Here is an 18813-nt window from a genome sequence, read left to right as displayed (position 1 = left end):
GACCTCCAAGATTGCCAAGTCCAACTATTAACGCAACACTGCCAGGGTCCACCACTAAACCACGTCCCTAAATGCCACACCTACACACACCTTTTAAATACCTCCAGGGATGGAGACTCCACCACTTCCCTGGGTAGCCTGTTCTCCAGTGCTTGACAACCCATTGAGCGAAGAAATTTTTCCTAATATCCAATTTAAACATCTCCGGCACAACTGGAGGCCATTTCGTCTCATCCTGTCATTTGTTAGCCAGGAGAAGAGACCAACCCCAACCCCAACTCCCCTAACACCTCCTATCAGGTAGTTTATAGAGTGATAAGGTCCCCAAAGCCTCCTTTTCTCCAGGCTAAACACTCCCACCCCCCTCAGCCATTCCTCGTAAGACTTGTTCTTTAATCCTTTCACCAGCTTCATTGCCCTTCCCCATAGGAACAGCAGCATGGAACAGCTCTGCAACAGCAAAGAAAGAATTAGTGCAGCTGTCCCAGTCTGCCGACTGTAACTTAATCTATTGTATTGTCAAACACAGCAGATTAAAGTTGCTACTAATATCAGTTCAAAGTTGCTACTAATATCAGGTTATATATATGCACACACATACTAAATCTGTTCCTCCCACCTCGTTAAAGTTGCTATATTCCATCGTCTCTGTTTTGTGTTTTTACTATGCTACTGAAACTGTTGGAAGCTGAAGGATACATTAGGATACCAACACTCTCTCATATGCACTAGCTGATATCTGTAGTACTAATATGTAAGCATAATTTGCCTATTTATTTCGAATTATGACCTTTGCAAATTTAATGGTTTGTGATTTGTGACCTATAGGGAAACTAACCTTGTAGTCATTACAGTGAAGCATTTTATAAATCATGATTTACCCTTGTCTTGCACTTGGACTAGTAATACACATGATGGTTCAGAGAGCACACTACTTCCAACCTATGAACAGTATCAGAAGAACCAGTCCTGGGTGGCTAGTCTTTCCCAGTAAAACAAACAAGGTGAATGAAACGTGGCACCCCCTGCAGACAGCAGGAATTTTCTCAATGGTTTCAATGTGGATAGTATTTCACCTTTGGTGTCCCATGATTATTTCCCAGTGCTCAGAGCTCCAGTGACATTACCCTGTAACTGTATCTGTAATAGTAGAGGGTCAGGAAGGATAAAGATGAGAAGCATGTTTTCTCCAACTCCCTCAAAGACAAGCGGAAGTGGTGTATTTGGTGTGAGAAACCTTAGCAGAAGACTTAACTCTCTTTACCTCGAGCTCTCATTAAACGGTGGGAGCGCGAGACAGAAGACTAACCAAGCGCACATACAAACCTCCAGTGTCACGTTCCAATCCCAGTTAGTCAGTGGTCCAGGAACAGGACGGAAATCAGCGTTTGCTGTTCAGGCAACTGGACCAATAATCAAAGCGGATATATCTACTTACACTTCTGCATATTCTTCTGGAGCAGGAACAAAGAGGCACTTCTGGGCTTAACCACGCAAATATTTTTCCTAAAGCTTTTCATCACATTGCAGGCTGGGACATTTTACTAACTCTCTATATTGAAAAATCTTTTCACTTATGCAGGAGGCAAAAACCTGACATATTTTATCAATGCAATACATACAAAACAATACAAAAAAGCTAGACAGAGATATTGGTAGGTGCTGAGCTGACATCACACAACTTTCCTGGTCTCTCCTGATACCTCACGGGACCACAACACAAGTTTCCTACTTTCTCACCTGCCTATGGTATAAACAACCAAAAAATCATCTTCACTGTCTGCAGTTTGTTGCCCTCCAGATGGGATAGCAGCAGGATCCAGTAACTAAACAGTTTTCTAGCAAAGTATACAAACAACCTCCAGATTTTACAAACAGGAAGTCAGTCTAAACACAAGCCTCATACTTAACATCTGCCATCACCTTAAATTTAGCATGGCATGCTCAGTTTCTTCAGATTCCTTCCAAATATCCTCCATACCTTCTTGTTCATTTGACAAATGAAATGTCTCCCGAGGAAGGGTGAGTTGCCCCCACCCCCCCTTAAAACACTAGTTAGAATCTGTGTAATTTAATGTCTAAAGTTGGCAAAGCAGTTATGTCATTTCTGGCCAAAAAGCAGAAGTCAATAATCATCCTGTTATTTCTGCCTTTTTTTTTTTGCAGGGGGGGGAGGTGGGGCAGGGTTGCTTAAACAGTAAGTTGTTGCTCTGCTTCCCCCACCCCTCCCCACAACTCTTCTTAAGGCCAAACAATATAGCCCATAAAGCAAAACCTAATATACAAAGCTTCATTTTGCTGATGAGGTCATTTGCAATCCTCAGAGCTACTATATAGCAGCCACAGACTCATAAAAACACTGACATTGCAAAGGAAGCTTAAGTAGACAGAATAATTACCAAACTGGACTCTGTAACTGTTGCTTTAATAAAAACAGCAGATATCTAGGGCAGAGTGAAAAACTGTTTAAGTCCTGATGGCATGCTTTATTCCAAAAAGACACATGCTAATCCTCTCTCTCTTCAGTAAAAATAATGACAGACGGCAGCCCTTATCACTATTTTGTAGCAATTCAACCGTCGACAGGTTGTTGCTTCAACAAGGAATCATGCAATAGTCCAAGTTGGAAGGGACCTCAAAAGATCACCTGGTCCAACCTTTTGTGGAAAAGGGAGCCTGGATGAGACTAATTATCACCCTGTCCAGTCACATCCTGAAAACCTCCAGTGACAGGGACTCTACGATCTTCCTGGGGAGGTAGAATGATTGTTCTCATTGAAAAAAATGTCTTTTTTTGGCACAAACACATTCCTGCTCTGTCAGGCTCTGGCAGCATTCTAGCAATATCAGAATTTTCTCACATTCACATATGGATGAAGTTTCCTCAATGAACACCTGCAAAAGATCCTTCCATCAATGGTCAACATCATGATGCCTTTTCAAATTTTCTTTCTACCCAGGTACCACAAACCAGCTACATAAAAGAGACTCTTCCACTCCACACCACCCTGTTGATTGTATCTTTTCCCTTTCATCCCAACACACAAACTCTTACTATAATTTTTTTAATTAGCAGTAATAAGTTCACAGCCATCGTTTTTTTCCGCCACCCTGCAGTTCTTCATGTACCTGTAACATGGAATAAGACAGCTAAAACCACGGCTAAGTATCCATTTAGTTCTTCCATGGTACAAGGAAAATAGCACCAATAGCTTTAGAAAAGCCAGAGCTACAAACATATTTGGCATGATTTACAGTTGCAGACTGTTCAGCTCAGAATCAGAAGCCTCTGGAAAGAATAATCATCCTTTTGGTCCAAGACTCCCCCTCCACGGACAGGCACCGAACTCTCCATTTCATGGCCTACAGAAGACCTTCAGTGGAAGGCAGAGACCTTTCTGCAATCCTCATTATTACAAAAGACAACCAAAAATATGACAATACCATCTTTTATAATTTTAACCCTACCATATAAAAATGGTGGGAGGGCAGAAGGTACAAGTGGATATTGAACTAGTGTGAAAATATAGGACAAATTACAGTGACAAAGAAGAAAAAAATCCAGGACTGTGTAAAAGAACTGGAATATGAATAACAGAATTAAAGGCAAAAGGAGAGAACTGAAGTCCTAACAGTGATGGGCATAAGGTTGTGTGATTTTTTCCACAGAGAAAGTGTGGAAGGATATCACCAGAAGCAGTTTTTAACAAATTTGGAACAAGCATCAGAGTATTTTGCTCTGACTTCAAAAGATGCACTTCATTTCTTACTTCTGTATTTTAAGAACTCATGAGCATGTGATTGTTTACTTGGGGTTAAAATTAGTGAATTCTGTAGCATAGTCTTTAATAGCCTCTTAATACCTTGCATATCTCTTGTTAGAAGGTCTGTGTCGGATACCATTTTATTTCTTTCTCCACTTCCAGGTCAGGTTCACTTCTGCATTCCCATCACATATACACCTTGACAAGGGCAGACCTTGGACATTTCAAATGGCCTTGAACATAGTTTACTTGATACACTTTCCTTCTTTATCCAGCACTTCCACAAATTCCTATGGCAAAGCAGCTCGGCTTTATATACTTGCCTGTCTTGAGGGAAAATGAAAATTTTGGATTCCTCTCTTACCCAAATAGCAGTTTCCATGGAAGGAAAAAGTACAGTTAATCCAGCTTTAGAAGAGGGATTTGCTGACCATTGTTTAAACTCAGAGCTCTGCTGGCAGACACAGCAAAGGCAAGAGTACAGCACAACAGCTTGATGTCAGACAGGGCACCACACACTGATAAAAGCCAAAACAATTTTCTCTTCTTTTCTACTCCCATTATGGAAGCATCTGAAGCAGTTCTGATTGGGTACCCACATGGTCTCCAAGTATTTGAAGCCTGCCTAAACTAAAATTAATATCACTAGGAAGATCAATCCAAAACTTTTCAATTCAAACAGAATTGTTACAGTTTTCTTTGAGGAAGATCATGATAGTGGTACGGTTAAGGACAAAAAAATGGGGCATCAAAAAGACCTCAACATAACCACATGAACCAGAGAAGAGAGACTGAAAATGTTACAGCTTTTTGGGAATTGAGTACCATGCCTACTTTGGCAGTCTCCAAGTGAGGATGAAAGTTTCCCAATCTTAGAGGTTCCCCTTTCGTTTTGAAAAAGCAGAGATACCTCAATCCTGAACCAGCTGGTTCTCAAACATCTGACTGAACAAAGTGCTGGGGAGAAGCACATTATTAAGCACAGTTATCCTTCAGCTACTGTATTAAACTGCACAACTTCACAAGTTACACCTGAAAAACATTACACTTGATATGAGCACAAGAATCAGGAGCATAAGGAAGAGAAATTCCACAGGGCGTCCACTAATTAGGACTTAAAGAAAATAAAGGGTGCAACAAAGTGCAAACTGAGTGAGTGTTAGTGCGATGGGTGTATGCAAGAAGTAGAGTGAGACAAACAGAAGCTGTGTTTTCAGAAACGCAGCATAGGTCAAAGAAATAGGAGGCCTTTAAAAACACGATTGAATCTCTGGAGCCCAATGCTGATCCCACAGCAGTAAAGACCAGCAATCCCACCAAAAACCTCAACCTGCACCCAGGGAATAGGAGAGCACTTATAGAAACAACTGTTGAAAAAGAAATACTGAAGGAGGATTTGATTTGAACATAAAAAGACTCAAGGATCAAGAAGCAATTTTACAGTTCCTTCTCCCAAATCCCAAAGTCATAAATGAATACCTTGCAATAATCAATGTGACTGTACTTGAGGTCTCTAGATACTTGTCCTAACTCTATCCATGTCTACACCACTAGACAAAATTACTTCTTCCCTTCTAGAAGAGGGTATACTACTATTATGCCACCACAGTGTAGTAAAGGCTTAATGTTTAATCTGTTTCTACATATCTAGAGTCTTTGAACAGAAGGTATAGTTGAAAAGGTATTATGATTGCCATGAAATCCTAGTCAAAAACTAATTCAAATTGGCTAGGTTACCAGCACACACAGATCAAAAAAGTCAGCTGAATGACCATAAACAAAAGATAATGAGAAATGGCAGCAAGTCACGCTGCAGGGGGTAGAAATAGCTAGTAAGTATTATAGGGATCAGCATTAGATCCAGTCCCATTAAGTAACTTCATTAATTAACTGGAAGAAAGAATAAGTATCAAGTTAAAGGAGCTGCAAATGATACCAAAATAGGAAATATTCCTCTACAAACTCAACAGTAGAAAAAGAAATAATATAGAGGGGACCTTAGAAGATTAGAATTACGGGCAGAAAATCAGGATTCAGCCTTTAAAAAAAAAAATTTTTTAAAGCTAGTGCATCTGGTGGAAATTAATTTGAAACAGATTGAACAAATTAATAGAAAAGGCTGGGTGCAGCAATGCCTGGAGAAATCAAAGAGCAACAATAAAAGACCCACTCTCTCTAAAAGTGTGTACAAAAACATTAGATAGTGGGAGCATCTGTTTGTTTTACCAAAAATCTACAAAGGTGCAAAGACCTCAGAAAGTCATGAGCTGCAGTATGCCATCTCTGACATTCTGCTTCTCACCTCCAAGGCCCTTACTGGAAGAGATTCAGCCTCCTAGATACTTGTAACCCACATATTTACATGTTCTCTGTGTACTAAATAATTTTTCCTACCTATAAACCTGGATTCCAAGGAGCAGGAGCATTACACTTCCCACCTTGCAAAATTTCCTTCCTGTTACTGTTAAAAGCATTCCATCTATCTTGGCATTTCATTACCTGTAGATTTTCTCTCTTAAGCAGAGCATGTCATCCATATTACATTATGAAGTGCAGAGTGATACCTGAAGGATGCCATGAAGAAACACAGTTTGCTAATTTTAACCTGAAGTAGCATTTCTTTATATAGCTGCAAGCTCCTGTGCAACTGCATGTCACTAGAGAACTACAATGAAGAATCCAAGGGACTTATCCCCAGTAGTAAATTACTTGTCATGAGGACCACTTCACTCAAGAACATTAAACAGAAATGAAATACCACCCAGAAATGGGCAGAATAATAAAAGGCTGTTGATGCATGACATCATTCAGATGTTTAGCTGGACCACAAGGGCCCAACAGGCAGAGCTATGTGACTCAAACCCTTTCAGAATACACATATGCCAGACAAACACTTTAAAATACTACCTTAAACCCACATCATGCTTTGCAAGAATTAGTCACTTCAGCAACATGAGACACATAACTTTCCATTTCTTTCACTGTGGTGGGTTTTTTGTGGTTGTTTTTTTTTTAAACCCACACACTAATAACCTCTACCCTTTCCTGTCCCATAAAGGTTGCAAACAATTTACTTTTCATTTATCATGAATCATTCGGCACAGTAGATGCTAAAATTTAGAAAATAATGGCACAACACCAGAAATGTTACCAAGTGACCTTCACAATTGCCAAGCGCCAGCTAGAGTAGCAACCTGCTGTTTTAAACAGATAACCCACAGGAAAAAGAGACTTCTGATGTATTTCACCTACTACAGTCCCCTATGAGTTTCATTAGCACAACAGCACTTGAGAATGAGGGTCATTGAACAGTCAGAAATCTTTCTACTCTATCAAAGTTCATGGAGATGAGCTACAGACATTGATCGGGACTAATGAAACACTGGAGTGTGTTTTCCCAGTTATAAGGCAGAAAATGTTCGCATTTTAAATTTCATGAGCTTTCCTTTAAATTTTCCATTACTTGATAGACAGACAGGTCTCTCTCATCCTTGAAGCAATTATCCTAGTGATCCTTACGTTACCTCAGCTAGTGATCCTTACATTACCCAAGGAGCACCCAAGGTTTACTACAGTCACACTAAAGACATGCTCTGTCACTTCTGGAAAACAACGTGGAAGAATCAGAACCTCAGAGCTATTTCAGAAATTCTGAAGCCTTGCAAACCTTCCCCTTCACTGAATGGATGAAGAATGCAAGTAGCCTACAAGGCCTAATGAAAACCAGCTTGGCATCTGTCACTCATAACTATAATATGAGAAGAAAAAGGTTTCATTTGCATACATGCACCCTTCCCTCTTTTATTTCACTTCCCTTTAAGTAATCCAAGTATTAACTTTTAAGGCAAACAAACAATCAGTACTTTTCCAACATTCATTCTGTTTCTGCTACTATTCCTGTCATATCCTCTTCCAAGCTGCAAGCATCCTTGAGATTTCACTGAATTCCTTGCTTAACAGCCGAGAAAGACATAGCTGTCATCTGACCATGCATGGACTAACTAAACCCGACTTAATCTAAAAACAAGCAAAGAAAAACCCACTCAGTTTTCAGTTTCATACAGGATAGCTATACATCTTTCTGTCTGCATACAGTCTTGAACAGTAATGGCATCCACCTCTCACAGATACTACTAAAGAACCTGTTACAGGTCACGGCACTAAGAAAAACTGAAATTAATGCCAATTAATTTTAATCTACTGTCTGTAAACTGCACCGATTTACTTGCAGTGTCACGAGCAGCCAAGCTATCTTGAAGTGAGGGAAAAGGAAATTGGAGTGGTCAAAAGAGGGTAGCTAAGAGGAGGAAGCACTCCTGCCATCTTTGCTTGAAAACTAGTGCTCAGAGGCTTCAAGGATCCAAGAAAAACTAAGTGGCATTTTTGAACCTGGGTTGCAAGGATAAATGTACTCAGGAAAATTCAGAATCCACCTCCTTACCACAGAGCCTTCAGGAAACTGGCTCCTTTCCCTTTTGATTCAGAAGCTTCTTGAGCTTTTAGCTTCCTCTCCCACACCACTCATGAACTTTGTTAATCACTGCACCAGCGCTTGTCCAGCGCTCTCTGAATTTACAAAGCATCCATAACCTTGCTCACAACACATTTGGAAGTAATTTTTGATCTGGTCTTCAAAGTTTCACCCTGCATTGGCTCTCTGAACTACTCTAAGTAAGTTTGTCCCACAGGAAATTATCAGCCTGTTTCTTTCATCTTTCAGATGCTCCAGGCACCAGACTGGTTGTAAGGACATTCTACCCTTTAGAACATGCACCCACCTCCTCTCCAAAACCCAGAACATTCTTTTCTTTGTTTAACCTAATCAAGAATTCCGTCTTGATCAGTCCCAGATTACACCAACACGGACAGCCATACGCCTCTTTTCAGAAAGTAAAAGTCAAAGCATGAAAAGTCTTCTTTTTCAAGGAACTTTAGATTCTAGCTAGACTGCAGTTGTCCAGGCACATAGTGCAAGGAAACAAACTTTGCATCCAAAAAAGTCTATTTTGGCTTTTGTGGGCTGCAATTAGATTCTTCCCATCGTTATGGCACGATAAAGAAAAGGCCAGGTTCCTGGACAAGATAGGGACTATTCTCTTAGAGAGAGATCATTTTAAGGAGTTTATTTTGGTCTTCTATAAAGCAGCCATCATGTTAGCTGTGGAGCTTTGTAGCTTTCCAGCTCTCTGCCCCACAACAGACTGGGAAGCCAACCACAACAGCTCTGCTTAGCAGAGGAGTCCTCCAGGGAAAGGATAGGATACACAGTGCGGTTTTGTGGCAGTAAGGAGGCAGGAGCTCATTTTTGCAATCCCACAGGCAGGAGGACTTCAAAAGCACAAACCACAAGATAAATGGAGCTATCTTGGGACAAAGAGAATTGTTCTATATGTTGTTTTCTAAAAAATAACTCCACACATGATATTATGTTGCCCTCAGAGGATGAGGGGCAAACGGGCAATTATTAACTGGCCAGACTGAGCTGGAAGAATAGGGCTGGGTCTGGCAAAAGGGAGGTACTACACAACCACAGAGACATTGTAGCAACTGTGCTGCCTTTTTTACTTAAAAGTAAAAAAGAAACTTGTACCAGCAACATCTTTTTAATATATATACAAACACATATATACAAACACACGTGCACTCAAAAAACACAAGCTTAATGTGAATATGTTTTACGGGCTCAGATGGGATAAGTTCTTTCTAACAAAAATTGCCAGTAGGAGTGTCAATGTTGGAGTTACTGCAGGGCAGCTATAATGTACATCAGCCCCTATTCAACCCACCCACATGTTTGCTTTCTAGGCAGCCCATGAAGTACCAACCTACACCTCCCACATTATCTGGACTTCAGACTCCTTCGCAACACTTAGAAAGTCGTTATAAAACTCTTCCTCTGCTTAAACTGGAAGTCTCAGGTGCTGCTCTAAAAAACTGCAAGTTCCCCAGTTCATTCATACTCACATCCCAGAAAAATTCACCACAATAGCAAAAAGTACCAGAGGATCCCTTAAAGCCAGTGTCATACTGTTCGCACTGGGCTTTACTTTCAATTAAATAATAGCAACAGCACTGGGGCAGGTAGAGGAAGATGAACAAAAAGCAAAATGGCCCACTAACAGAATCATATCTTTCTAGGTATGTGTGTGGCCTCTACTACTACAGAGTCAGAGTGCCTTTTTCTACTAATGAACAATTTCAACACCTCTTAAAAAACTGGGAAGTATTATCTTCAACACAGAAGCAGAAAATGGAAGCCAAACAGCATAGAACTGTGAGTATTTGGGTGCCTAAGTCAATTAAAATCAGTGGAAAATTAGACATTTAACTATAGTTACACAGCTGGTCTAAGAGATTTAGACCTGACTCTCAGCATAACAAAAGTACTCATACCTCCCACCACAGGCAGTCTTCATGCTTGGAAACCTGAGCCCTAAGTGACTTCCCAAAGAGCTTGTGGCCAAACTGAGAAATTAAAGCAGATCCGGTCCCACTCCACTTCTTAACCAGGGCACAATTTGCCCCTCCCTACCTAGGTCCTTACTCCAGAGAGCTCATTGAAACAAACTTGCAGGAAATCAAAGTCTCTGTTGCACAAACGTGGAAGGATTTACACACACTGCATGGGAAGTCAAAATAACACCACCTGCTCCACTTCACCAGTCTGCTCCCCCATGCTCCCTGACCCAAATTAAGTTGGATCCAAGTCCTGCTTCCTAAAAAAAAGGTCAGAGCCAGGCTCCTGAGACCTCCTGGGGGTTCCCAAGTTCCTGTATTAGCCTTACAATTATTAAAAGGCCAACATTAAAAGGAAGTCCAGTCCTGAGGCCACTGTTAATCTAATAAACACTGGAATTAGATTTCTTCTCAGTGAAGAGTCTGCCCGCCTGATGGCACAAAGCCAACATTTAAATGCTACTGTTGCTCAGAGCCCTAAATTAGTTTTGGATCTGGGGAGTTTGCCTTGAGCTACAGCCAAAAGAAACATAGAAACTGGAGGGAAATTTGTTAAATGTTAACAGAGCTGCAGGAAAGGACTACAGAAGGGCTAGTAGGTGGAAGGGAAGAAGGAAGGGAAGCCACAAACACAAGAGAAATGAGAAGACATGGTAAATGCACAAAGAGTAAGGAGATTTTTGTACAGAAGTGACTCCCCTGCCCAATTCCCCACTTAGGTGTGTGAACAGCAGACTTTTTAGGTCCCATTTGCACATAGGATTTTTTGCAACTACAGTGGTTCTCATCTACCTTCCTCTCTCCATGTTTAAAATACAGAATAAGAATCTCAGGAAACTCTGCATTCCTGACTCCTTGGGCTACACTGATGCTGAGTTACCATGAAATTTGACTCATCCCTGGTCAGCTGAGAGCAAGTGTATATTTCCAGTCTCCCTGGCTGGGATCTCAACAGATACCATGTTCTCAGAGGGAGTGGTACACAGCTGCCTGCAGGAGCAGCTTTTCCAGAAGGCCCTTTTTTGTGAAAAGGATGCAGTGAAAAGAATGCAAGATCCTGTCTATTTATGCTATTCTTCTTTTTACTGATGAATTGTAGGACTTAGCTCAGTGCCCTTCTTCCTTGAATACTCAAACACTTGATGTAATACAAATGTCTGTGTAGAGAGAGTTTAAAGATACTCCCATTTTGACAATTAGCTCAGTTGGTTAGAGTATGGTGCTAATAACATCCAGGTCATGGGTTTGATGCCCATATGGGCCCTTCACTTAATAGCTGGACTTGATGATCCTTGCGGGATCATCAACTCAGAATATTCTATATTCTATGACACTTTTCCTAATAGGAACAGAACACAAAGACTCCCCCATTTAACAGCTGCTTCCCATGAAGCTAAGCCAGTGAGGCTACAACCTGCATTCTGATAGAAGTGACCAGAGATGCAGGGAAAAGAAAAAAAAAGAAGAAAAGCAACTTCCACCTCAGAAAGCTGCTATGACAATGTGACCTGATCAGTGACGAGGAAAGGCTGTGGATGTTGTCTAAGTAGACATCAGTAAAGCCTTTGACACCATCTCCCACAGCATTCTCCTGGAAGAAGTGGTTGCTTACAGTTTGGATGGGTGCACAGTTCTCTGGGTAGAAATCCAACTGGATGGCCAGGCCCAGAGAGTGGTAGTGACTGGAGTTAAATCCACCTAGTGGCCGGTCACCAGTGGCATTCCCTGGGGCTCAGTATTGGGGTCAGTCCTGTTTATTATCTTTATCCCTCAATCAGTTTGCAGACAACACCAAGATGGGCAGGAGCACTGATCTGCTGGAGAGTAGGAAGGCTCTACAGAGGGATCTGAACAGGCTGGTTCAGTGGGCTGAGGACAACTGTCTGAGGCTCCACAAGGCAAAATGCCAAGTCCTGCCTTTGGGTCACAACAACCCCAGGCATCGCTACAGGCTGGGGGATGAGTGGCTGGAAAGCTGCCTGTGGAAGAGAACCCGGGGGTGCTGGTCGACAGCGGCTGAACATGAGCCAGCAGTGTGTCCAGGTGGCCAAGAAGGCCAATGGCATCCTGGCCTGTATTAGAAACGGTGTGGCCAGCAGGATCAGGGCCACAGTGATCGTCCGTCCCCCTGTACAAGTCTCTGGCAAGGTCGCACCTTGAATCCTGTGTCCAGTTTTGGGCCCCTCACTTCAGAAAGGACATTGAGGGGCTGGAGCATGTCCAGAGAAGGGCAATGAAGCTGGTGAAGGGTCTGGAGCACAAGTCACAGGAGGAGGAGCTGTTTAGCTGGAGTAAAGGAGGCTCAGGGGAGATCTTTACACTTCCCTGAAAAGAGTTTATAGCAAGGTGGAGGTCAGACTCTTCTCCTAAGTAACAAGTGATACGACAAAAGGAAACACCCTGAGGTTATGCATGGGGAGGCTTAGTTTAGATACATAAGGAAAAATTTCTTCACCAAAAGGGTTGTCAAGCACTGGAACAGGATGCCCAGGGGAGGGGTAGACCACCATTCCTGTAGGTATTTAAATGACACATAGACATGGCACTTAATGACATGGTTTAGTGCTGGACTTGGCAGTGCTTGGTTAACAGTTGGACTCTATGATCTTAAATGTCTTTTCCAACCTAAATCATTCTGTGAATTGGAAGGAATGAGGAGCTTTAGAGAGCAAAAAGCAATCCTTCTGTCATCTTCCCAGAGCCCACAAAGGGCCTTTGTTTGCTCCAACTGTATCTCCACTCTTTCCACCTCTCTACGGAAACATTTCCGAGCCAGTGGGCACACATGTGCACAGGGTGCTGTAGAAAAAGATAAAACTACTGGAAAGCATACTCATTAGAGATCTTATGTGCCATCCTTTACTGTACCACACTTGAAGCTGAATGCTGCTGGGGGGCAAGTGTGTTTGCCCCCCCTATCAATCTCCTCACACTGCAACACAGACCCCTTTCAAAGCTTGAAGAGTCTATTTGAATAAATCATCTGTGCTTCTCAACAGAAGCAAGCTATAAACAGGGTATTAAAGAAGCAGAAGAATGAGCAGAGGGCATTCAACCATGTTCAGACACTAAATCAGCTGAGTAAAAAAATGGGTTAAAGAAAACCAGAAGTATCACAACATGGACTTCTTTTTCAACACATTTGGAATTAAATATATAATAAAAATGAGTTTTCAGTCCTAGAAAAGGGTCTCTAAGCATCCTGAAATTCCATCCCATCACTGCTGAGACAACATATGTCCAAGCCGCCCATCCACTTTCAATCTCCCCATCAGTCCCCATATTCAGCTCAACTACAGCTTTGTTCTCACACAGATTACAGCATTCTTTTATATACTTACCTAGTTTTTATGTTCCTCATGTTTCTACCAAGTTATTTTGCAACATTCCTCAAGCAGCCTATGGAACTTTTCATATCTCTTCACAGATTTTTCCTACTGTCACATTCAGAATTGCACAGAAGGAGAGATGTACATGGACAAGGGCTGCTCAGTTCTGCAAAACTATTAAAATATAGCAAGCAACATCTGAGCAAACCCCCATACAACTTCCTCATGAGCAAAATAACCCTAAACCTTATTTTCATTCTTCAGTCCCCTGTCTTTGGTGAGATACAGGTCTGTTTACAGGTCTCCTGCTGTGCACACAACTCCTTCCCCAAACAACGGAAGTCCTCTCTCACACAAACACATATACACAGACTGAGCAATGTTGACTCTGGTGAGCATCCCTCTCCCGTATTAGCCTTATAAAGGGTTAAGGCCCAGTCATCACACACCAGTAGGCTGACAGTTTTATGTCTGTAATGTCTGTGTGGGTTTCAGACTCTCCCTTTAATCGGGTTCCATTGCAATTAATCAGTAGACTTCTTTATAAGAAAAAAATAATAATAATAAACAGTGAGCATTCTATTCAGCCCAATTCAATCTGTCCAGCCAAATCTCACGACCAGCTGGAATGCCCCTTTCCTAGTCTGCCCAGCAGGATGCCCAAGAATGGCGTGTGAACGTTTCTCTCTGCTCCTGCTCCAGCGTTAAAATGAACAATAGTCCCTGCCAGTGTCATTCTTCGGCAATTCATCTCTTCCTGTCGCCAGACTCTTTCGTTCCTTCTTGCCCCTTCCACCCTTTTTGTATGAAAAACAACAGCAGATCAGCAGCAATATAATAAAATAAAATTGTATTTACTTGGGAGATTTGAGGGAAGGGGCAAGAAGGGGGTTGGGAAGAGGAAGAGCCCCCAACCCCCTTCAGCATTGAAGACACAGAAGGGGAGCGTTCTCAAGCCCCAGCTGACCTGCTCCACTCCACGCCTGGTTTCCCTGCTGCAAGGAGCATCAAATTTGCCAGGGGGGCTGTAGGGGAGACAGGGCCCTTTTCTTCTGGAGGATGTTGGAACTGTAATTACAGCGAGGTACTTTCGGGGGAGGGTGTGGAATTAACATGGATCTCAATTCACGTTCCCTGTGTTTTTCATGCAGACCTGTGGCCCTTACTCAGCTTTCTCATTCACTGGGGAGTGGGCCAAAAGAGGTTGAAAGAGGCTGCAAGTGCAGTGTTAGGAGAGACTTAGACCTCCTATTCCTGAAGGAGCATAAGCAGAAGGAAACTAATACGGGACAAACTCCAAGGAAAAAAAAAATTATAGTATATGCGTATATACATACACACATATATTCCCCAACTGAGCAGGAAATGTGGAGCATCAAAAATTAGACAACATTGAGATCCACAAGGAACAGATTAACCACAGAGGTAGCAGCAAATACCATGCTAAGAGACACACCATGAACCCCAACACCAGCCTTCTCTCCATTGAAGGGAAATGAGGGACTAGGTCCTGGAAGATTTTAGTAAGTTCAATTTCACAGGTGTGAATTTTAAAGGGTTGCTTCCTGCTATTCAAAACTGAGCAACAGTCTGGCAAAGATAGTATCTTAGCATGCTTCAGAAGAACTAATCCAGCTGCTATTGATTACATGGGACATTTAAAATCCATTATAAGCAAGTAAAAAAAAAGCTTTACTGAAATCCCAGAACTAAATTCACCTGCTCAGCTTTTAACAGACCTCTTTTGCACTTCATGACACCACACAAACCCCACTTTATTTCCAACACAAACTCCTGAACTGAATGTAGAATTATTATATGGTATTCATCACCACAACAGTCAAGCAGCCCATAAACAGATTCATCTTCATATCTTACTGCTACAAATCGTTTCCTCAGCTTTATTTTCTAGATCTCTGACAGCCAGAGTCCCAAGCCAGAAACCTTTGTTTCTAGGTGTCCAACTTGAAATGCCAAAGCATAACTTGCACAAGTTTTCGATGCTCATAAAACACAATGGAAGAAAAGGGGAGTAACACAGGTGATATAGAAATAAAACACTGTGCCAAACAGGTCAGCCTCAGGCCTCTCAAACTTGCAAGTCCCCTTTTTTAAGAAAAAGGACAGGCAACAGAAAAGAATATGAAAGACAGAAGTTGCTTTGTGGGTGAGCCACTACAGAAAAGTGGGACTTGGGAGTAAGAGGTACAGGTTGGATGTAATAGCTAAATGTAGGAAAAGAGAGCACAAGACAGAGTGTTCCAACTCACACCCACTTCTCAGAACCTTCCTTCCACCTGCCCACAATCCCTTATTCCTTTTTGCCTCTTAACAAGCTTCCCTGTTTCTATAATCCATTTCTCTTCTGCTACTCCTTCCTCCTAAACTTTTCTCTTCTTTTTTTTATTCCCCTGAAAAATGCCCATAAATTCAAACTTGACTGTGCATGCACAGTCACCTTTCTCTCTATTCCCACTGAGTACACATATACCAGTTTAAGCCAGGTGCAAGTATCTGAATCGCCTAGCTGCCAAAAACTTAACCCCTTAAAATTACCTGGAATAATTTGAACAGGCAGACAGGTTGTATTATTCAGTATTTGACATCACACAGCTGCACTGTTTTTGTGTGCATCCCTTGCAGGATGACATAGCTCTCCATGCTATTTCTTGCATTGCAACACAATCTTCAACACCGCTTTGTATCACACAGAAATAGCCTAATGCCTTCTCCTCCTCCTCACAGCCTGTAGGCCAGCAAAGAAGCACTCAGCCCAGAGGGCAGCCTCTCAGAAGGCATTATGTAGACCATAGTTCCTCTGCAGCCCTTCGCTTAGGGGAGTAATTGGAGCAGAGCTCCTGTTCAACTCAAGCCTGTCACTGGCCAGTCAATGTCTATCGCAGAGTGTGTCAAAGGGTCTTTTGCTAACAGGTTTTTCAACTCCTACTCAGCACATACAAGCACCAATTGAAATTTTTGAAAATGTTAGAAACATTTGAATACTTGAAAAGTATTTACAACTCCACCATTCATGCGTGAATTTCAGAGAAACCAAAAAATTCTTAAGCTCCTTCTGTTTTGTTTGTGGGGTTTTCTTCTAATTCCTGGAGCATGGGAGGCTTAACAAACATTCTCAAAGTTTTCTGTACTATGGCAAGATTTTAAACATGGAGAGTGGAAGCATTTTCTCTCTGTTCCTGTTTTCCAAACTAAAGTTTCATAGGCAGTTTTAAGCAGAAACTCTTCTCTCTCTCTCTCAAGTTTCAGCCTGTAAAGTTACAAATTGGTGAAACTTTTATCAACTGAAAAAGAAAATTGGGCAAAGATTGCAGTAGGCTTGGCCCTAGTGACACCACTCCCTTCCTACACATCATGCCCCTTCTGCTCCAAAGGTATTGGGACTTGCTTTGGAATTTCTAATTCACTAACACAGTCAAGCTGAACTCAAAGCAACTGTTCTCAACCTGCACTTAAAGACTTAGGCTTCTATTTTAGTTCTCAGGACAAACTGCTCCCAAAGGCTTGTTTGTTTTTCCAGCCACATTAGCTGGTGTAACCAAAGTTGTTCTCTTTTCCTATAAACCCTGCCTCGCTAGCAGTTGTGATGCTCTAAGGATAGAATGCTTCTACAAATACTATATCATGAATAATATAAAATAAAGGGGCAGTCACCAGATGCTGGTGAGGGTACGGATATTCTATGTTCTTTTTACTCAGTTCTATATTTGGCCTATTAGTAATTTCCTTCTACAAAGAAGGTTTCATATTCTATGCCCATCTCCGAATGAAAGGCAAGGATATCCTTTATTTAAAAGCATTGGTTATATCCATGCTAAGAACTTTACTCCAAGCTTTACCATTGCACAGTAGTCTTGCTCATCCTGCATATGGCCTTGGCCAGAGAGTTCAGGAAGTTCAGTCTCCATATGTACAGCTCTATATGCGCTCAGTGTAAAAAAAATCTGCGCAACTACGACCTTAGAGCAAAAGTACTCCCTGCCCTGGAAAAATACTGACACAGGTAAGCATCTCCACCTCAAATTTAATTTCTGACATAATACATCTGGAACAAGGATTATGTTTCTGATATCATTCCTACTGTAACAAGAACATCAGGTCTAAGAAACATTTAATCTTTAATACACATGCAACACAGCTTAACTAATGTAAGAACTTAACTCCAAACTGTGGGCATGCCAAGTTCGTTGCCAGCCCCGCAGAGATGGAAAAGAATATTTAAAGGACGTGGCCTGGTTAATTTTTCCTCGTAATGCTACAGAGAAGTGGGTTCACATGATCTCTTCTTGACACAATCGAGCAGTTTCATCCTGTATAGGTTATCTCCACCGCAGCTTTAGAAACAGGGGACAGAGCAAGCACAGAGATATGAGTTTACTGGTCTATCCCAGGACTACAGTAATGGGTTCAAGGCACATTCAAGGCCAAAACCTGTCAGATAGTGCAGTTGAAATAGTTTGCTTTAAAGAGATATTACTTCTCTGATTTATTCCGTGTCTGGAGCTGGAACCCAGATCAAATAAACTAGAAACTGAGAGATAATTCACAGGTAACAGAGGGAACAGGAAATCGAGCATAAAATCCTACAGAATGGTTAAGCAGAAATAAGCTAGACATACTTAGCACAAGAAAAAGCTGTATTTTCAGTCTACACCAACATTTTGGATGAAACTACACAGAAGGGACTTGTCAGCTATGTTTCCTTCTTAAAGAAAAACCAAAAAAAAGGAGACTGGCTGAGCTGAAAACCACTATGTGTTGTGTGCCTTAATCTCCCTTCTCCTTCAGATTCAACACCGATGCTCCCCCAAACACTCTCTAGCTTTAGTGTGGATGCTGAATGCTGACAAGGGTTCCTTTTAGAAGCCTGGACTGCAGAAGCCAGAGATAAATCCCTCCACCCATATCTATTTTTGTCTCCCTTGCATATACAAAATTTCTTTCCCCCTCCTACCTCTCAAACCCATCTCACCCTCCCCCCCTCAAAAGCGATTAAGGAAAAGCTGTAGAAATATTTGCCCAAAGCTGAAGCCTGTTGCTGGGCCCAGCTGTATTGTTGGTAGGAATACACACAGCAAACTTTCACTGTGAGGAGCCCTGCAGGACTCCGGGCACTTCAGGGAGGCTTTGTGAGCCTAGCTCTGCATGCAGTAGCCAGGCTATTGTGAAAGGGAAACAGAAAAAAGTGCTACAAACCCCAATGCTCCCCCAGTCTCATCTCCCCCCACCTCCCCATGTGCCCCCCT

General features: G+C 41.9%; 1 protein-coding gene across 3 annotated transcripts in view; it reads right to left on the bottom strand.

Annotated features, from left to right (window-relative positions):
• Nucleotides 1-18813, bottom strand: part of LRP4 (LDL receptor related protein 4) — an 81888-nt gene that overhangs the window by 44942 nt on the left and 18133 nt on the right. The window lies entirely within an intron of this gene.

The sequence above is a fragment of the Pseudopipra pipra genome, chromosome 6 (assembly GCF_036250125.1).
Source record: "Pseudopipra pipra isolate bDixPip1 chromosome 6, bDixPip1.hap1, whole genome shotgun sequence".
Taxonomy (NCBI): domain Eukaryota; kingdom Metazoa; phylum Chordata; class Aves; order Passeriformes; family Pipridae; genus Pseudopipra; species Pseudopipra pipra.
This window is presented reverse-complemented; position numbering and strand designations above follow the sequence as displayed.